This window comes from Equus przewalskii, chromosome 1 (genome assembly GCF_037783145.1).
Source record: "Equus przewalskii isolate Varuska chromosome 1, EquPr2, whole genome shotgun sequence".
Taxonomy (NCBI): Eukaryota; Metazoa; Chordata; class Mammalia; order Perissodactyla; family Equidae; genus Equus; species Equus przewalskii.
The window spans coordinates 148,621,893-148,635,574 of NC_091831.1; the positions used below are offsets into that span (position 1 = coordinate 148,621,893).

General features: G+C 55.0%; 1 protein-coding gene across 3 annotated transcripts in view; it reads right to left on the reverse strand.

The window, feature by feature from the left end:
* Nucleotides 1-5,632, reverse strand: part of PAK6 (p21 (RAC1) activated kinase 6) — a 36,501-nt gene extending 30,869 nt beyond the window's left edge. The window contains exons 1-2 of one of the 3 annotated variants that reach the window (XM_008536352.2): nt 5,493-5,632; nt 4,580-4,661 (exon numbers count right to left, since the gene is read on the reverse strand). The gene's annotated coding sequence lies outside the window, so the exon portion shown is untranslated. Of the gene's footprint in view, nt 1-4,579; nt 4,662-4,803; nt 4,925-5,254; nt 5,366-5,492 lie in introns of those variants that run through there. The other 2 variants (XM_070625436.1, XM_070625427.1) reach the window with 2 other exon arrangements.
* Nucleotides 5,633-13,682: the final 8,050 nt, after the last annotated feature.

Genomic DNA, 13,682 nt, shown 5'->3' on the forward strand with positions numbered 1-13,682 from the left:
TCGATCCATTTACTAAGTAGCGGGATCTCTTTATCAGCGAGTGGCTTGGGTGTAGTGGGCAAAGCCTCTCCTTGGGGTGCCTGATGAAACAGCTTGGGCTGAGCTGGGCTCCATGTCCAGCAAGATGCAGTGGGGGTGGGGAGTGGGCCCAGGCCCATGTTAGGGCAGGAGGCACGCGGAGCGAAGGGACCTGTCTGAAACCCTGCCTGAAACGCTCTGCCACCACTTAGCTGTGTGATTTCAGGACCCACTTCCTTCTCTGGGCCTCCATTTCCTTCTATAAAATTTCGGGGCCTGGATTAAACATTCTTAGGGCCTCCCTTCGGCTTGAATGTGCTGCAGCCATCCAAGGAGGCTGGCTCCTTTCGGGGGCAGCCCTTTCCGCCTCTGTGTTCCTCCCCACTGACCCAGGACAGTGCTCTGGATGCGCACGGAGGCTGTGGCATAGCTGGTCCCCTGGCTCCCTCCACCCTCTATGTCTTCTTGCCCAATTCCACAGGGAGCCTCATTTGAAGGTGAAAGAAAGAAAATGGAGGCTGGAGGCTCCAGGCTAGGAAGCGAAACAGAGAACCAGTCCTCCTGGTTTTAACCCTGCCCAGCCTTCAGGAGGAAGGCAGGCAGGCAGCAGGGGGCCTTGAGCAAGGTGACTGCCTCGTTGCTATTTGCCCTGGGGTGAGCAGGCTGGGTTCCCATTGCACTGGGCTCAGGGACCTGAACAGAGTACCTGCTGACCTGAGCTTTCCGGACCTGCTTCTCTCAGCACCCAGAGGCCCCCTCTCCAGGTCTTGGGCAGCCTGGGTGTGCAAGAGAGCACAGCCCCACCTCTGCCCCCTTAGCTAGAGGCCCAAGGGCCTGAGCGCTGTGAGGCTTGGGCAAACCAGAGGCAAGCAGGAAGACGCCGGCATTTGCTAAGCGAGGCAGCACTTCTTGGGGGGGGGGGGGGGGAGTTGCTACAGAGAGCCCACAGGTGTCCAAAAAGGTCGTCATTGGTCCTCCTTAAAGACTTGGGTCTCCATTCTGCCTGATGTGTCATAATGAGGTTTTACAGAAGATGCTGGCCAGCATGGGTGTCCCTTTGCTGGGGCTCACATGGCCCCATATAGTTATAAGGGAACTCATTTTTGCACGCTAATTCCTCCCAGCGTGTGAAAGTCTGCCATGTTCTGGGTGTAAAGGCAACCTGGGATTGCCTTTTCTAAATTCACAGAACAGATAACCCTTTGGTAGGAAAAGCAAAAATCTCTGAGACTGAACTTTATGGTTCCTGGGACTTTCTGTCACCTGCCAGAGTGGTCGAGGAGCTGTGGTCTCCAGTCTGGATCCTCTGCACACAGCACCTTCAAGTTTGTGCTTCAGATGGGGCTCATTAGTACAACAGTTTCTCACGGAATCAGGGCCACCATGTGACAAGATTCCAGGCCCAAAGAGGAGTGGGACCAGGCCCAGACCAGAACTCTTGATTCTTTCACTATATACAGCTCACTTCAAGTCCTCAAGATCTCATTCTCTGGACTCTAGAAGGAGAAGGAAACTTACTAGGCTCAAGTCATTCCTTAGAGGTTTGTCCTCATTGGACAAACAATTTGCTATTTGGGAAAAATTGGATCTGATGTTGTGTCTCTTCCCAGCATTATTGAGCATGGATCTGTTGGCATTCTGAGAACTTTAGCTTTTCTTCAGGCCAGGGTTCTTCCAAAGCCACCTCCTCCATGAAGCCTTTTCTGATTCCCCTGAAGTGTGGTCTCTCCCTCCTGGCACTTTGTTCCTCTAACACTGATAATCATCCCAATGATGGTTATCTTTTCCTGAGCACTTATGTGCCAGCCATGCTGCTAAGCGTATTCACATATGGCCTTATTTAATCCTCTCAACATCTATTTCATAGCTACTATAATTATCTCTGTTGGATTGGAGAGGAAATTGAGACCTAGAGAGATGAAGTAACTTTTCCAAGGTCACCCAGGCAGGAGGAGGCAGTGCTGGGCCTGACATTCAGTCGGCTGACTCCACACGCTAACCTTCCACCATCCTGCCTCTTCCTGCACTCGTGCATCTCCTTGAGCACTCGTCTTCTGCCCGTAACTGCAGAAGCTGCTTCTTCCCTTGTTCTTCATTCTCTTCTAATCTTTTTCTGTCCATCTTTATTCAGTTCTATGTTAAGAACCATCTGCCAGTATTGGTCTAAATTTATGAATTATCTGGACTGGATGGGTCACGGCAGACATCCTCAGCAATGAGTCTGGGGCCCAGAGCAGGCAAAGGAGGAAGGCAATCTGTGGCTGATCACGGCTCTACAGCTCAGCTAGGGGTTGGCCCCAGGCTCAGCTTTCCTTTCCACTCCTCCTTTGAAGGGCTGTAAGCTCCCTGAAGGCAAGGGCTCTGTCCTGTTCATTTATCAGCCCCTGTTCCTGCCACCAGCGTTTTGCACTGAGAAGTCAGGCAACGGCTGCTCCCCACCTGTAAGCGAGTGAGTCAATTGCCGTCCCCAAGTGCTGCCTGGAGCCCCCATCTTGCTAAGGAAAGACAAGCTCCACTGTATCTCACACCTCACACTTCTCACCTAAACCCATCGTGGGCCCTAGGGCTGAGCTCAGGAGGGGGCAGCTTCCCAGGACCAGTCAGCCTGCTCACCCTGGCGAGGAGGCCCAGCTCAGCCTCAGAAAGTGGAGAGCTCTTTCTGCCTCCAAAGCGTCCATTTTCCACGCTCTCTTCCAACCTGTTGGCTAGCCCACTTCTTTCCACCAAGGCAAGTTCCAGAAACGAACTCTCTTCTCGAAGCCCTCAGAGGGGCAGGCTGCAGAACGTGGGTTTGTGAGGGTTGCTAGCACCCTTCCTACTGCCCCGGTCTCAGGAACTGCTCCTGGATCCTGGGCCTTCCCACTCATGGCGTGGAGGGCATCCTACAGGACGGGCTCTGCTTCAGGCCCAGGCCAGCTTCCTGAAGGACTCAAGGCTTGAGTCCTTCCTGCCTTCTGCACCCAGGACACAGTGGGCTAGAGATGTCTCTGGGGCTGTTTGGGTAAGGAACGTAGTCTCTCAGCATCTCCACCTCCTCCCTAACCTGCCCTCCCACAGAGGTGGGCAGACAGAAGAAAGCCAGCCCTCCCTGAGCCCTGTTAAAACCCCAGGCAGCCCTTTCCTCTTCTGCCCGCTACGCCCTGGCCTCTACCCTCTGCTCCCTCCTGGCCCAGCCAGCTGCCACCCTGCTGCCCTGCTGTTTGCCTGGTGCACTAGACCCTCTGCCATTCCGCCCCCAGCTGGGCCCCAGCCGTTGCTCAGCTCTGCACACACGGGGGCCCCTCAGCCTTGGAATCACCTTTTGCAAGGAGGCAGGAAATACTCCCACAGCTGGGTCATTTTCCTCATCCTGGGGCCAAGGGTGGGGATTAACTGAGTGGAAGACACTTATGGGTTCATCCTGACTGTGGTCCCACGTTCTCCTCCAGGACAGGGGGTATTCTTGGTTATCCTTGGGAGTTGCGCATAGAGTGGGCCTGTCTGTGCTGAAGACCCCAGACCTGCCTGCACCTTCCCTGTGCCTGGCACATCCCAGAGGGCTCAGCTCACAAAGAATTGGTCTGTCCTTGGGGGACTGGAATGTCCATGCAGCCCCCACACTTCCACCTTGTGGCCACTCTCAGGTACACAGAGCTTTCCAGCTAAATCAGGCGCTTCCAGAAGCCTTGGTCCTGGTGTCAACCCCTGCCTGACAAGGCACCCTTGTCACCAGGGCTCCCAGGTTTGCCTCTCCTGAGCTGCAGAGGGGACCCTTGCTTGGCCCAAAGGCCTTATTCCCAGCTGTATGAACTTCCCTGGAGTCAAGTCCCAGGCCCGTCAGGCCGGGGGGCCAGGCAGCCTAGAGCTCAGCCTCTGCTCCTGGAACCTGGTTCCCACCAGAACCAGCTGAGGGAAAGACCCCAAGCAGGACCCTCCGACCTTGGTGTATAATGCCAGGGAAAGAACAAATTATGCTGTATTAGCCTTGCTTCTCGGTGGGGCCCCAACACTTTACGAACCCGAGCTCACTAGGCCTGACCCCTCTGAAGCTGACCTGGCCATTAACCTTACAGCAGAGGTGGGGAGCCTGAGGCCTGGGAGGAGGGATGCTGCTCAGCCAGGGAGCCCCTTGAACCTGGCCTGCCACAGAGTCTCAGAGACAGCCTCTGTGCCGGGTCAACTTCAGCAGAAGGGTGTGACGCGGAGCCCGGGACCCAGCACATGCTCCATAAATATCTGTGGGATGAACACATGAGGGGAGTGTCCCAGAGGTGGCAGTGAGAGGGTCCTCCTGGAGGGGCATCCTAGTGGCACTGGCTTGGTCCACAGGAGGGGGAGGTAAAGGCAGGAACAGTAGAAACCAGCATTTCTCCCTCTGGCCAGGAAGCCCGAGGCCAGCTTGGACTAGGCTGTTTCAAAATCGATCTGGAAAGGGAGTGGCAGGCCAGGCAGGGCGTGGGGCTCCTTAGCACAGGACCCACAGCTGCCACCCCTCCCAGACGGTGGGCGGCCTGAACACCTCGGCACCTTCCCCCGTCCCCCGCTGGGAAGCCTGGGCCCGTGGTGGCAGCGGGGACCTTACCTGGGCTGCTTCTCCAGGCGGCTGGGCCCCGAGCTTCCCACTGCAGGCCGGGGCTTGTCTCTAGCCCAGAAAGTGGTACTCCCTTCAGGCAGAAAAGGAAAAAAAGGAAGAAAAAAAGAAAACCTTAGTGCGTTTCTCTCCTCGCCGCTTCTCCCGAAGGTTCCTGGTTGGTGTCGCCCTGCCTCTGTGGGCACACAGCCTCCTCCCTCTGGCAGCTTACTCACCGGTGTGCCCGTGAGGCTGCCAGCTGTGTGGGGGAGGCGGGGGGCCCACGCCCCTCTCTGCCTGACACACACCAGAGCATGCCCTGCGGAGGCCAGGAGCTTGAGTGTCTGGCCTGAGCGCCGGGCTGATCGGTGGCCCGTGGCTGCGTCCCCAGTATGGGGAAGCCGTGCCCTGGCCAGCAGCCTTCTCGGGGAACGCACCTCTGTGAGCTCAGTGGAGGACACCATGGGTGCTGACTGGCGCTGCATGGGAGAGTGACAGAATTCTTTGGTAGGAAGCTGTTTCCTTAGTGCCCAGGGCTGTCAGAAGAGGGGACAGCCTCCTGTGGGGGGGTGGCTTCCATCCTTGGCCAGCCCCTCTGGACCACTCCCCGCCTTGGCATCCTGCCCTCTCTCTGTCCTGTGGACTCAGAGAGGGCCTGGGCCTGTCTGACCTGGAGTTGCTCCTCACCCTGCTCAGGCCAGGTGCTTGGTGTTCCTTTTCCACAGCACCCATCTCAAGGCCTGGGTGGGCCCAGCATCAATTAGGATGAACTGCGGCCAAATCCCCCCCTCCAGCTTCTTCCGGGGCCCCTGCTGTCCTCAGCAGGGGAATGACACACTCTCTCTCTCTCTCTCTCTCTCTCTGTCACACACACACACACACACACACACACACACGGTGACACACCCAGTGCAGAGCCACCTACCTGCCCAGGCCAGCCTAAGCCAATCTGGCCTCACTCTCCAAATGCCACTCTGACCCTAGAAGTCACTCATTTACGGAAATATCCCGTGGGAGGTGAGTTCAAAGCCAGCCCGGGAGGGCTCCAGTCAGCGTGGACCAGACTCCCCTTCTCTCCCGGCACCTCCAGAGGACATGGCAGCCTGACCACCATGTCTGCTATTGCACTTTGCTGGCTGGCATCTTTCCCCAGGCACTTCGGGCCCCCACAGCGTCTTCCACATCCTTTGGGGGTGGCGGCAGACTCCTGGCAGGTCTCATCTTCCTCAGAGCTCACGGTAGGGAGGCGAGAGCTAGAAGGGGCGGGACTCAGGTGCAGCTCCAAGTTTCCAGCTCCCAAAATAATCAGATGCAAAAGGGAAGGAAGAAACCTCCGGACCAGCGGGTGACTCAGTGCCAGTGGGCCGGCTTAGTCACCTGGATGGCTGCTCCCAGCTCCTGGCACATCAGGCAGGCAGGGAGCGGTGCCCTCCCCCACCCGCTGTCAACAGCGGGGCTGTCAAAGGCAGCGTGGCCACAGAGCCCCAGCGGGCCCAGGACTGCCGGGCAGGCGGCACCGGCGGGCTACAGGCTCGGCCGCCGCACGCCCCTCCTCCACCGCGCCCCTCGGCTCACTCTGGGATTTCTCCATTAAATCCTCGGGCGGCGACCTGCTCGACTGGGGCGCCGAGCTGCTCCAACGTTGCTTGGCAATTTTGATATCGTCGGGGGTTGCCATGGGGAGGAGGGTGATGTCATTGACACAAAAAACCCACTGAATTTACAAATCAGCTGGGGCTGGAGCTATTTATAAAAACACGTTCTTCCCTGCCTTCCTTTACTGAGGGGGAAGGCGGAGAAGGGCTGCCTGCTGGGCTCACTGGAAGCCTCCCCCAGCCCCCTGGAAGCCACTCTCCCAGGCTCCCCACCCCCGCAGAACTGCGGGATGCAGACCTGGCCGGCCCTGACCACAGCTGATCTGAGCTCCTCTTTTTGGGGTCTCGGCTGGTTTTGCTGTGAAAGGTGGGAGAGCGGCACACAGGGGGTGCTGGGCAGGGTGGGCACTGGCTTCCTGGGTTGGAAGGGACAAGAAGCCAGCCACTCAACCAGACGCCTTTGTTTCACGGCTCCTGGGCAGAAACAGGTGCAAGGGCATGTAGGTAGCTTGAGCTCCTCCTTACACCCACCCGCCTGCTCCCCTGAGTGCACCCGGTGGAGCCTGGCCTCCCACAAGCCCCTCTCACTCTCCGAACCTCCGTGTCTCCTTCCCAGGCTTCTTTTCTTCTCCCAGTGTCAAACAGTGGGGATGCCCAAGCCCCAGTCTTAGCCTGCTGCTCCTCTCTCCCCACACTCACCCCCCTCCCGTTGAAACACCATCCTCTCCATGGCTTTGACCATCAACCTGGAAATGCTCAACCTGGAGCCCATGTCTGGCTGCCCCACTGCAGGTGCCGCCCTGACCGGGCAGCTCTCGCTCCCAGTGCCTCCTGCTGCTGACGGCCAGATGGAAACTTGCCATTCTCCTTGACTCTCCCACCTCCAGCCCCTGATGTCCAAGGTGGCACTAAGCTGCTCATATTATTTTTGAAAACTCTTACGTAAATTTTCTTTCATAGTGAAGCAATGTGGTGTTTGGTTCAAAGCCCAGGCTCTGGGTTTTCACAGTCCTGGGTTCTCGTCCCAGCTCTGCTGTTCATCTGCCAAGTGACCGTTGGGGTATCATTTAACCTATGGAACTCAGTTTCTTCATCCCTAAAATGGGGATTTTGGGAATTAAATCAGCAAAGCTCCTGGCACGGGGGCCACTCATCCTGAGAGCTCAGTAAACATTCATTTTCTTCCCAGCTTTCATGACTGTGTTGCTTGTTGCTCATTCTTATCCACTCACCAACCAGTGGCAGGTTAATTTTCCAGAACCATGTCCTGTGTCACCTCTTGGGCAGAGGTCTCAAGCTGCACACAGGATGTTTTGATTGAACTGCACAGTGCTGGACCACATGGCATTAATTATAAAAACTTTAATTTGGCAAGTTGTCTAACCACCAGCCACAGAACCCACCCTTCCTCCATCTTGAGCAGGAAAGGAATTTTTTTTTTTTGAGGAAGATTAGCCCTGAGCTAACATCTGCCGCCAATTCTCCTCTTTTTGCTGTGGAAGACTGGCCCTGAGCTCACATTCGTGCCCATCTTCCTCTACTTTATACGTGGGACGCCTGCCACAGCATGGCTTGCCAAGCAGTGCCATGTCCACACCCAGGATCCGAACCGGCGAACCCCGGGCCGCCGAGAAGCAGAACATGTGAACTTAACTGCTGCGCCACCGGGCTGGCCCCAAGAATTTTTTGACAGCCATCAGGTAACTAACTGCTAGCACTGATGAGAAGTCTGGAGAATCGAGTCCAGGACAGAGGTCTCTGGGCATCAGGACTGATTCTGCGGTCTCCACACTTCCTGTAGCTGGTGCTCCCACCTAGTGCACCTCCACCCCTAGTCCAAGAGCAGAGAGAGTCTGGCTGGTGGGGTCAGGTCATGTGCCCGCCTCTGGCTTTGGCGGAGGGGAGAGTAGCCTGGGCACAATGCTTCTGCTATCACACTCGATGTGGGGAAGAAGATTAGGGTGCCGTTACTAAAGGAAAGGGTGCTGGAAGCCAAAACCCAGCCAATGGTCACCACAACATCTTTGCCATTTTTTCAAATTATTTTTAATTCCTGAGCGTGATAATCAAGTAACTGTGGTTCTTTTATTCTTCTTGTCTTCATGGACTTCTGAAAACTGATGGCCTGCCCAAACGGAGACTCGATCTTCTATAGCTATTGTGTTGCGTGACTTCTTGATTTGGTGAGAGTGTCTGCAAACTTACATCCATTTCTTTCACAGACTGTAGAAAGAGGGGATCTGCCAGCCATTGGAAGCAACTCTGCAAAGCTTGGCCACCTGTTGCAGGGGGGCAGGCAGGCAGATGCCTGTGTTCCTGGGCCGTGGTGTGCCCTATGCTCTTTATCCCAGCGGAGTCACCTCTCTGCTAATCCCTGTAGGCTGGGAACTCTCCAGGCCAGGAAACCCAGCTCGGTGCTTGGCACACAGCAGATGCGCGTGCAAACTTTGTTGAATGAATGAATGAAGGAGCATCTGAAGAGGTTCTGTGTTCTGGCTATGCTTACTTGGAGTATGGGGGGGGGGGGAAGATCAGTGAATCACGCAGCTGAAAGGCATTCTAGAATCAGCAGCCCCAGCCCTCCTTCTACAGGTGAGAACACTGTGGCCCTGAGAGGTTAAGTGACTCGGCAAAGCCACAGAGGAAATCAGAGGCAGAGTCCGGACTGGAACTCAGCTTTCCTTCCTCACAGCCCGTGTTCTCTTTGCTGCCCACTGGGGTCCATTCTCGCTCAAGCCCTGAGTGTGACGTATCTGTAATCCAGTCAAAGGCAGCAGGGGTGCTGTCACCATGGGCATTTCTGCCTTTGAATCCTGGCTCCCAAGGAGTTGCAACAATGAGAATCAGCCAAGCGGTGTCCTTACAATTTCTTAATAAAGTCTTTTGTTCTACTCCCTTTTGTTTTTGAAAATGGAGATATACTTGTAGCCTCAAAAGCAGCTTGCCAGGCCAGCCCAGGGGCATAGTGGTTAAATTTGCATGCTCCGCTTTGGTGGCCTGGGGTTCGCTGGCCTGGTTCCTGGGCGTGGACCTATGCACCGCTTATCAAGCTGTTCTGTGGTAGTGTCCCACATATAAAATAGACGAAGATGGGCACTGATGTTAGCTCAGGGCCAATCTTCCTTAAAAAAAGAAAAAAAAAGCAGCTTGCCTCATCTGCGCCATTTTGGGGAGTCAGATTCAGCTGGAATGACTGCTTACATCAACAATGTCCCGCTGCGTGGTTTTAAAAAAATCATTTGGGGACGAGTTTAGAAAGGCCATGTGACAATGAAGTCTCAATTTTCGTAAATGAATGCTTCCCAGGCTTTCCCAAAGGATACAAAGTTTCAGAAACAAAGTCTAGGGTTCTAGCATGTGGGGAAAATTCTCTTTTACTGCCCAGTTTTTCTAGATCTTTAGATTCTTCCCCACGCACCCCGCCCTTGTGCTGTGTGCACAGCGACTGCTCTATGCGGGCCTTTCTGACGGCTGTGGGGCCTGTCTCCACCTGCCTGCACACGTCCGCACCTCTCACCACAGGGCCGGGGAGGGGGGGAACAGACTCTGCCCGCCTTTACCCTACTGTCCCAAGCCAGGGTGGGCTCTGGAAAGGAAGAGCTTGGATTCGTGAGCAGGTGTGGTCCCTGGAGGCCTGCGTCCTGTACTCCAGGGCGGCTATTATTAGAGATGCCCCTCAGCCCTGGGCCTCCAGGAGAGCCAGGCAGAGGCAGGGGGCCCCCCCTTAAGAGATTTTCTCAAATGGCTTCCTGCATGACACGGGGGGGGGGGGGGGGGGGGCGGGGGGGGGTTGCCAGGGCGGGAGCCTCCCTCTTTCCCTCCTGTGAGGTGGGGCGGGGCGTGGAGCCCAAGGCAGTGAGGGCACTGTGGTGCGGAGGGCGGCTGGCAGGGGGCCGAGAGAGCGTGACTGGTGGGATTCTCTCCCCCAGGCTCCATGGAGCGGGAGGGCCCACTGGGCTGCAGAATAGGGAATTTCTCCAACAAAAGCGAATTGGAAAAGTCCGGGAGGAGTTACTGTTCTGCTGACCAATAGCTTTGCTGCCTGGCCACTGCCAGTCTGGCCTTGATCAGAAGGCCCAATGCTGACCCTCTGCCTAACAGTGAAGGGGGAACGAGGAGGCCTTCCAATGACCTGGCCCGGTCTGGGCTGCTGGACCTGCCTGGATGCTGATGGGCAGGACTGGGGAGGAGGTGAAGGGACCATATTGCAGTCTAAGGGAAGATAGAGATTGTTCCCTGAGAAGGTGGTTTAGCATCCCCCATGTCCCCATCCCCTCAGTGCCCCTGCCTCATGGGCAACCGGGGGAAGCAAGAAGAGCGTGACCGGGGCACGGCCAGTGGGGAGACGGAGCCAGAGAAGACATCTGTCAGCAGACGGCCTGAGAGGGCAGAAAGTGGGCACCAGTTCGTACGGTCTTCCCTTCTTGCCCAGTCCGCCACAATGCTATGGGGGACATGAGGGAGGGGACAGACCAGAATCTCGTCAGGATTAGAAGTAAGCCTGGCTATGGACTCTGCTTGACCTCCAGAAGTTTCCCCTCAGGTGAAACAGGATTTTTCAAGTAAGTGAACAGGGAATGGAATTCTTTTTCCAAGACCAGGTGTGTGGAATTGTGAAAATACGTGGTTTGTGAGATGGAAGTGGCAGCAGAAGAAAACATTTTTGTCAAGTATTTGCTGTGTGCCAGGCATAGTACGGCTGGGATCTTTCCACCTGTTAGTTCATCGAATCCTCAAAACGCCAAGTGGTAGGTATTATTATCCCACTTTGTACAGATGAGGAGTCTGAGGCTCATAGCGTTTGAATTACCTGCCCCGAATCAGCTAGGAATTGGCAAAGCCAGGATGTGAGTCCAGAGCCCTGGCTGTCACTGTAACACCCGGTGGCTGAGGCAGGAACTCCCTGGGGGAGCTTTGGCTTGACTCTTTCTGGTGACACTGCACAGACGCCTGAAGAGGGCCACTCAGTTGAGGTCTGGCCACGCCTGCTTTGACCGGGCTGTGAGTGCTGCTGGCAGGGATGTGCCTGCCTCTGGCTGGCTTTCATCTCTGTGGGACAGCAAGGACAGGGCCTTTAGACTTCAGGAGGGAGTCCGCACTCCGTCCTCAGAAGTTCAGTGGCTGGCAGCAAGCCCGGCAGCGGCACTTCCTCTGGACGAGCCTTTCCTGGGAGCGGCCTCTATGGGAGGGCTGGCCCATCCCTCCCAGAGCAGGGAAGAGGAGGGACTGGCAGAAACTGGCCGGGACTTCACTAGAGACAGCGGAAAAGAAAAGCCTTTTGTCAGAGAGAAACGGGCGCCCCTCTCCGCTCTGGCCACGTGGCCTTAGAAGTGAGTCAGGCTGGTCCCAGGGGGTGCTTCAGGGGACTGACCCTGAGGACTTAGCAGCAATGTGAGGGCTGGCTCAGCGACTGGTCAGAGCAGCGTTACAAACCACAGGGTCCCAAGTCCTGGACTCACAAGTGTGTCCTCTTTCCAGCAGAGGATGTGACGGGCCTTTGCCATCCCAGCCCCCAGCCATCAGGAGCAGAGCCTTTGTGACACACCTCAGCTTCTGCAATGAATGAGGGCTGATGATAAATCAGGCAGCACAGGTGATACAAAGCAGGAAAAGGACACATGGAGGGAGGGGTCGCAATGTCTCTGCAGTGGCTGTGGCTAAAACCTAATTTTCTTGAGCACATATTATAGGCTGTGTGTTATGCTAAGCTCTTGCCATACATGAACTTATTTCACCCTCACAACAACCCAATTAATGAATCCATTCAATAAATATTTATTGAGTACTTGCTAGGTATGAAGCTCTGTGCTGGGTGCTGGGGATGACTCAGTGAAGGAGACAAGGCCCCTGTTCTCGTGGAATTTACAATCCAGGTCGGAACTATTATTATTCCATTTCAGAGACAAGGAAACTAAGGCCTCCTGGAGTTAACTTACTGGCTCAAGTCACTAAGAGACAGGGCAAGTGTTCGAATCCAGGCAATCTGTTTCAGAGTCCAGCATGCTATTCTGCTACCAAATCCTTCGTTTTTCTTCCCTACACTACCCAGTGTCAGACACTATAGGCTGTCTCTCTGAGATCCATCCCATGTCCCTTCTTTGCTGGAAGAAACCCAATGTATTTGGACATACACTCTCCTCCCTGCGAGTTCAGGGAAAGGAACCCCCACAGCCCCCGCCCCGCGCCAGCTCTGGGGTGAATCTTGATTAGTCTGATCCAATCTTGGTAATTCCCTTCCTCTTGCCAGGGACTGGCTTGGGCCCAAGCGTGTGGGGAAGTTTGCTGGGAGGGTTTTTGGGAAAAGTTTTCTTGTGCTGCTCCAAGTTGTTGAGCTTGTCACTGTGGTAGTCCATTGGGTTCATAAGGGGACCAGTCTGAGGACAAAGGCCAACATGCTGAGGACGGCAGAATAGAAAGGTGGAAATGACTTGGGTCCTCCATGAATTGCTGAGCTGTGGGCTTGCTGTTATGTGAGATAACAGATATTCTTACCCCTTACGATATTTGGGGTTTTCTGAGTTTTGCAGCTGAAAACTACCTAATACAAATCAGTTCCAACCCCTGCCAGGCCAGGATGGCTTCCGGGACACCCCAACTCACGTTGGCCCTCATCTCCTCTGAGTGTCCTAACACATCTGCTCCACTCCTTTGGCTCTTGGTCATGGCTTACCTTGAGATATCCTTTCACTTATTTCTCTTTATATTCTCTTGGCTGTTAACCTGTAATATCCTGTTTCTCTCAATTATAAACTCCCCTAAGGGAGTAAGCATGCCTTACATTTCTTTACATCCGTCTTGGTACCTGTCGTTAATGTGGAGCCCCAGTAGAGCTTAATAAATATTTATTGGCTGATCTTTGACACATTCCAAGAGATTATTTGTGGCCCTGGAGGGAGTAAATGAACAAGTTCCAACAAAGAGTAAAACAGGAGTCAACAGGTTGCAGCTGGAGGCCCGAGTGAATAAGAATGTCGGGCATCTCAATCGCGGCTTAGATTCCGCAATGGATTATGGCCGCTCGACTGCCTCCCGCTTGCGGCTCTGGCCTGGCGGCTGGGGAGAATCTGCTGCTTGCTGCGAACCAGGAACTTTCATGTTCAGCAGCCAGATTGTGTTTTTAGTTCTCACAACAGCCCTTTGAGGGAGGAGCCATCAGCACTAGTTTATGGACGGCAGGTGGACCTCCCTGATCAAGCGGCTGGTAAGGAGCAGACCTGGGGTTTGAGCCCAGGTTTTCCAGTTCCTGAATCGAGTTTTTAGGGTTTCCTATGTTCCCCCTTTTCTTTTTCCTGTTAAGTGGTCAATTTTTATCCACTGGCTCAGGAGGGGGATGCAGCAGAGCATAAGACAGAAATAGTTCTGAAAGCTGAAGCTCCAGCAGGAAGTCTCAGCGAGAGACCAAATGTCTTGGCCTTAAACAGGGTATGAAGGCCCTGCTCCCTAAGCCAGAGAGCCTTCCTCTGGTCGGGCAGGAGAGGAGGAGTGTAGATGGCTAGACGGGAGGGTCTGCCTCCTGCTTC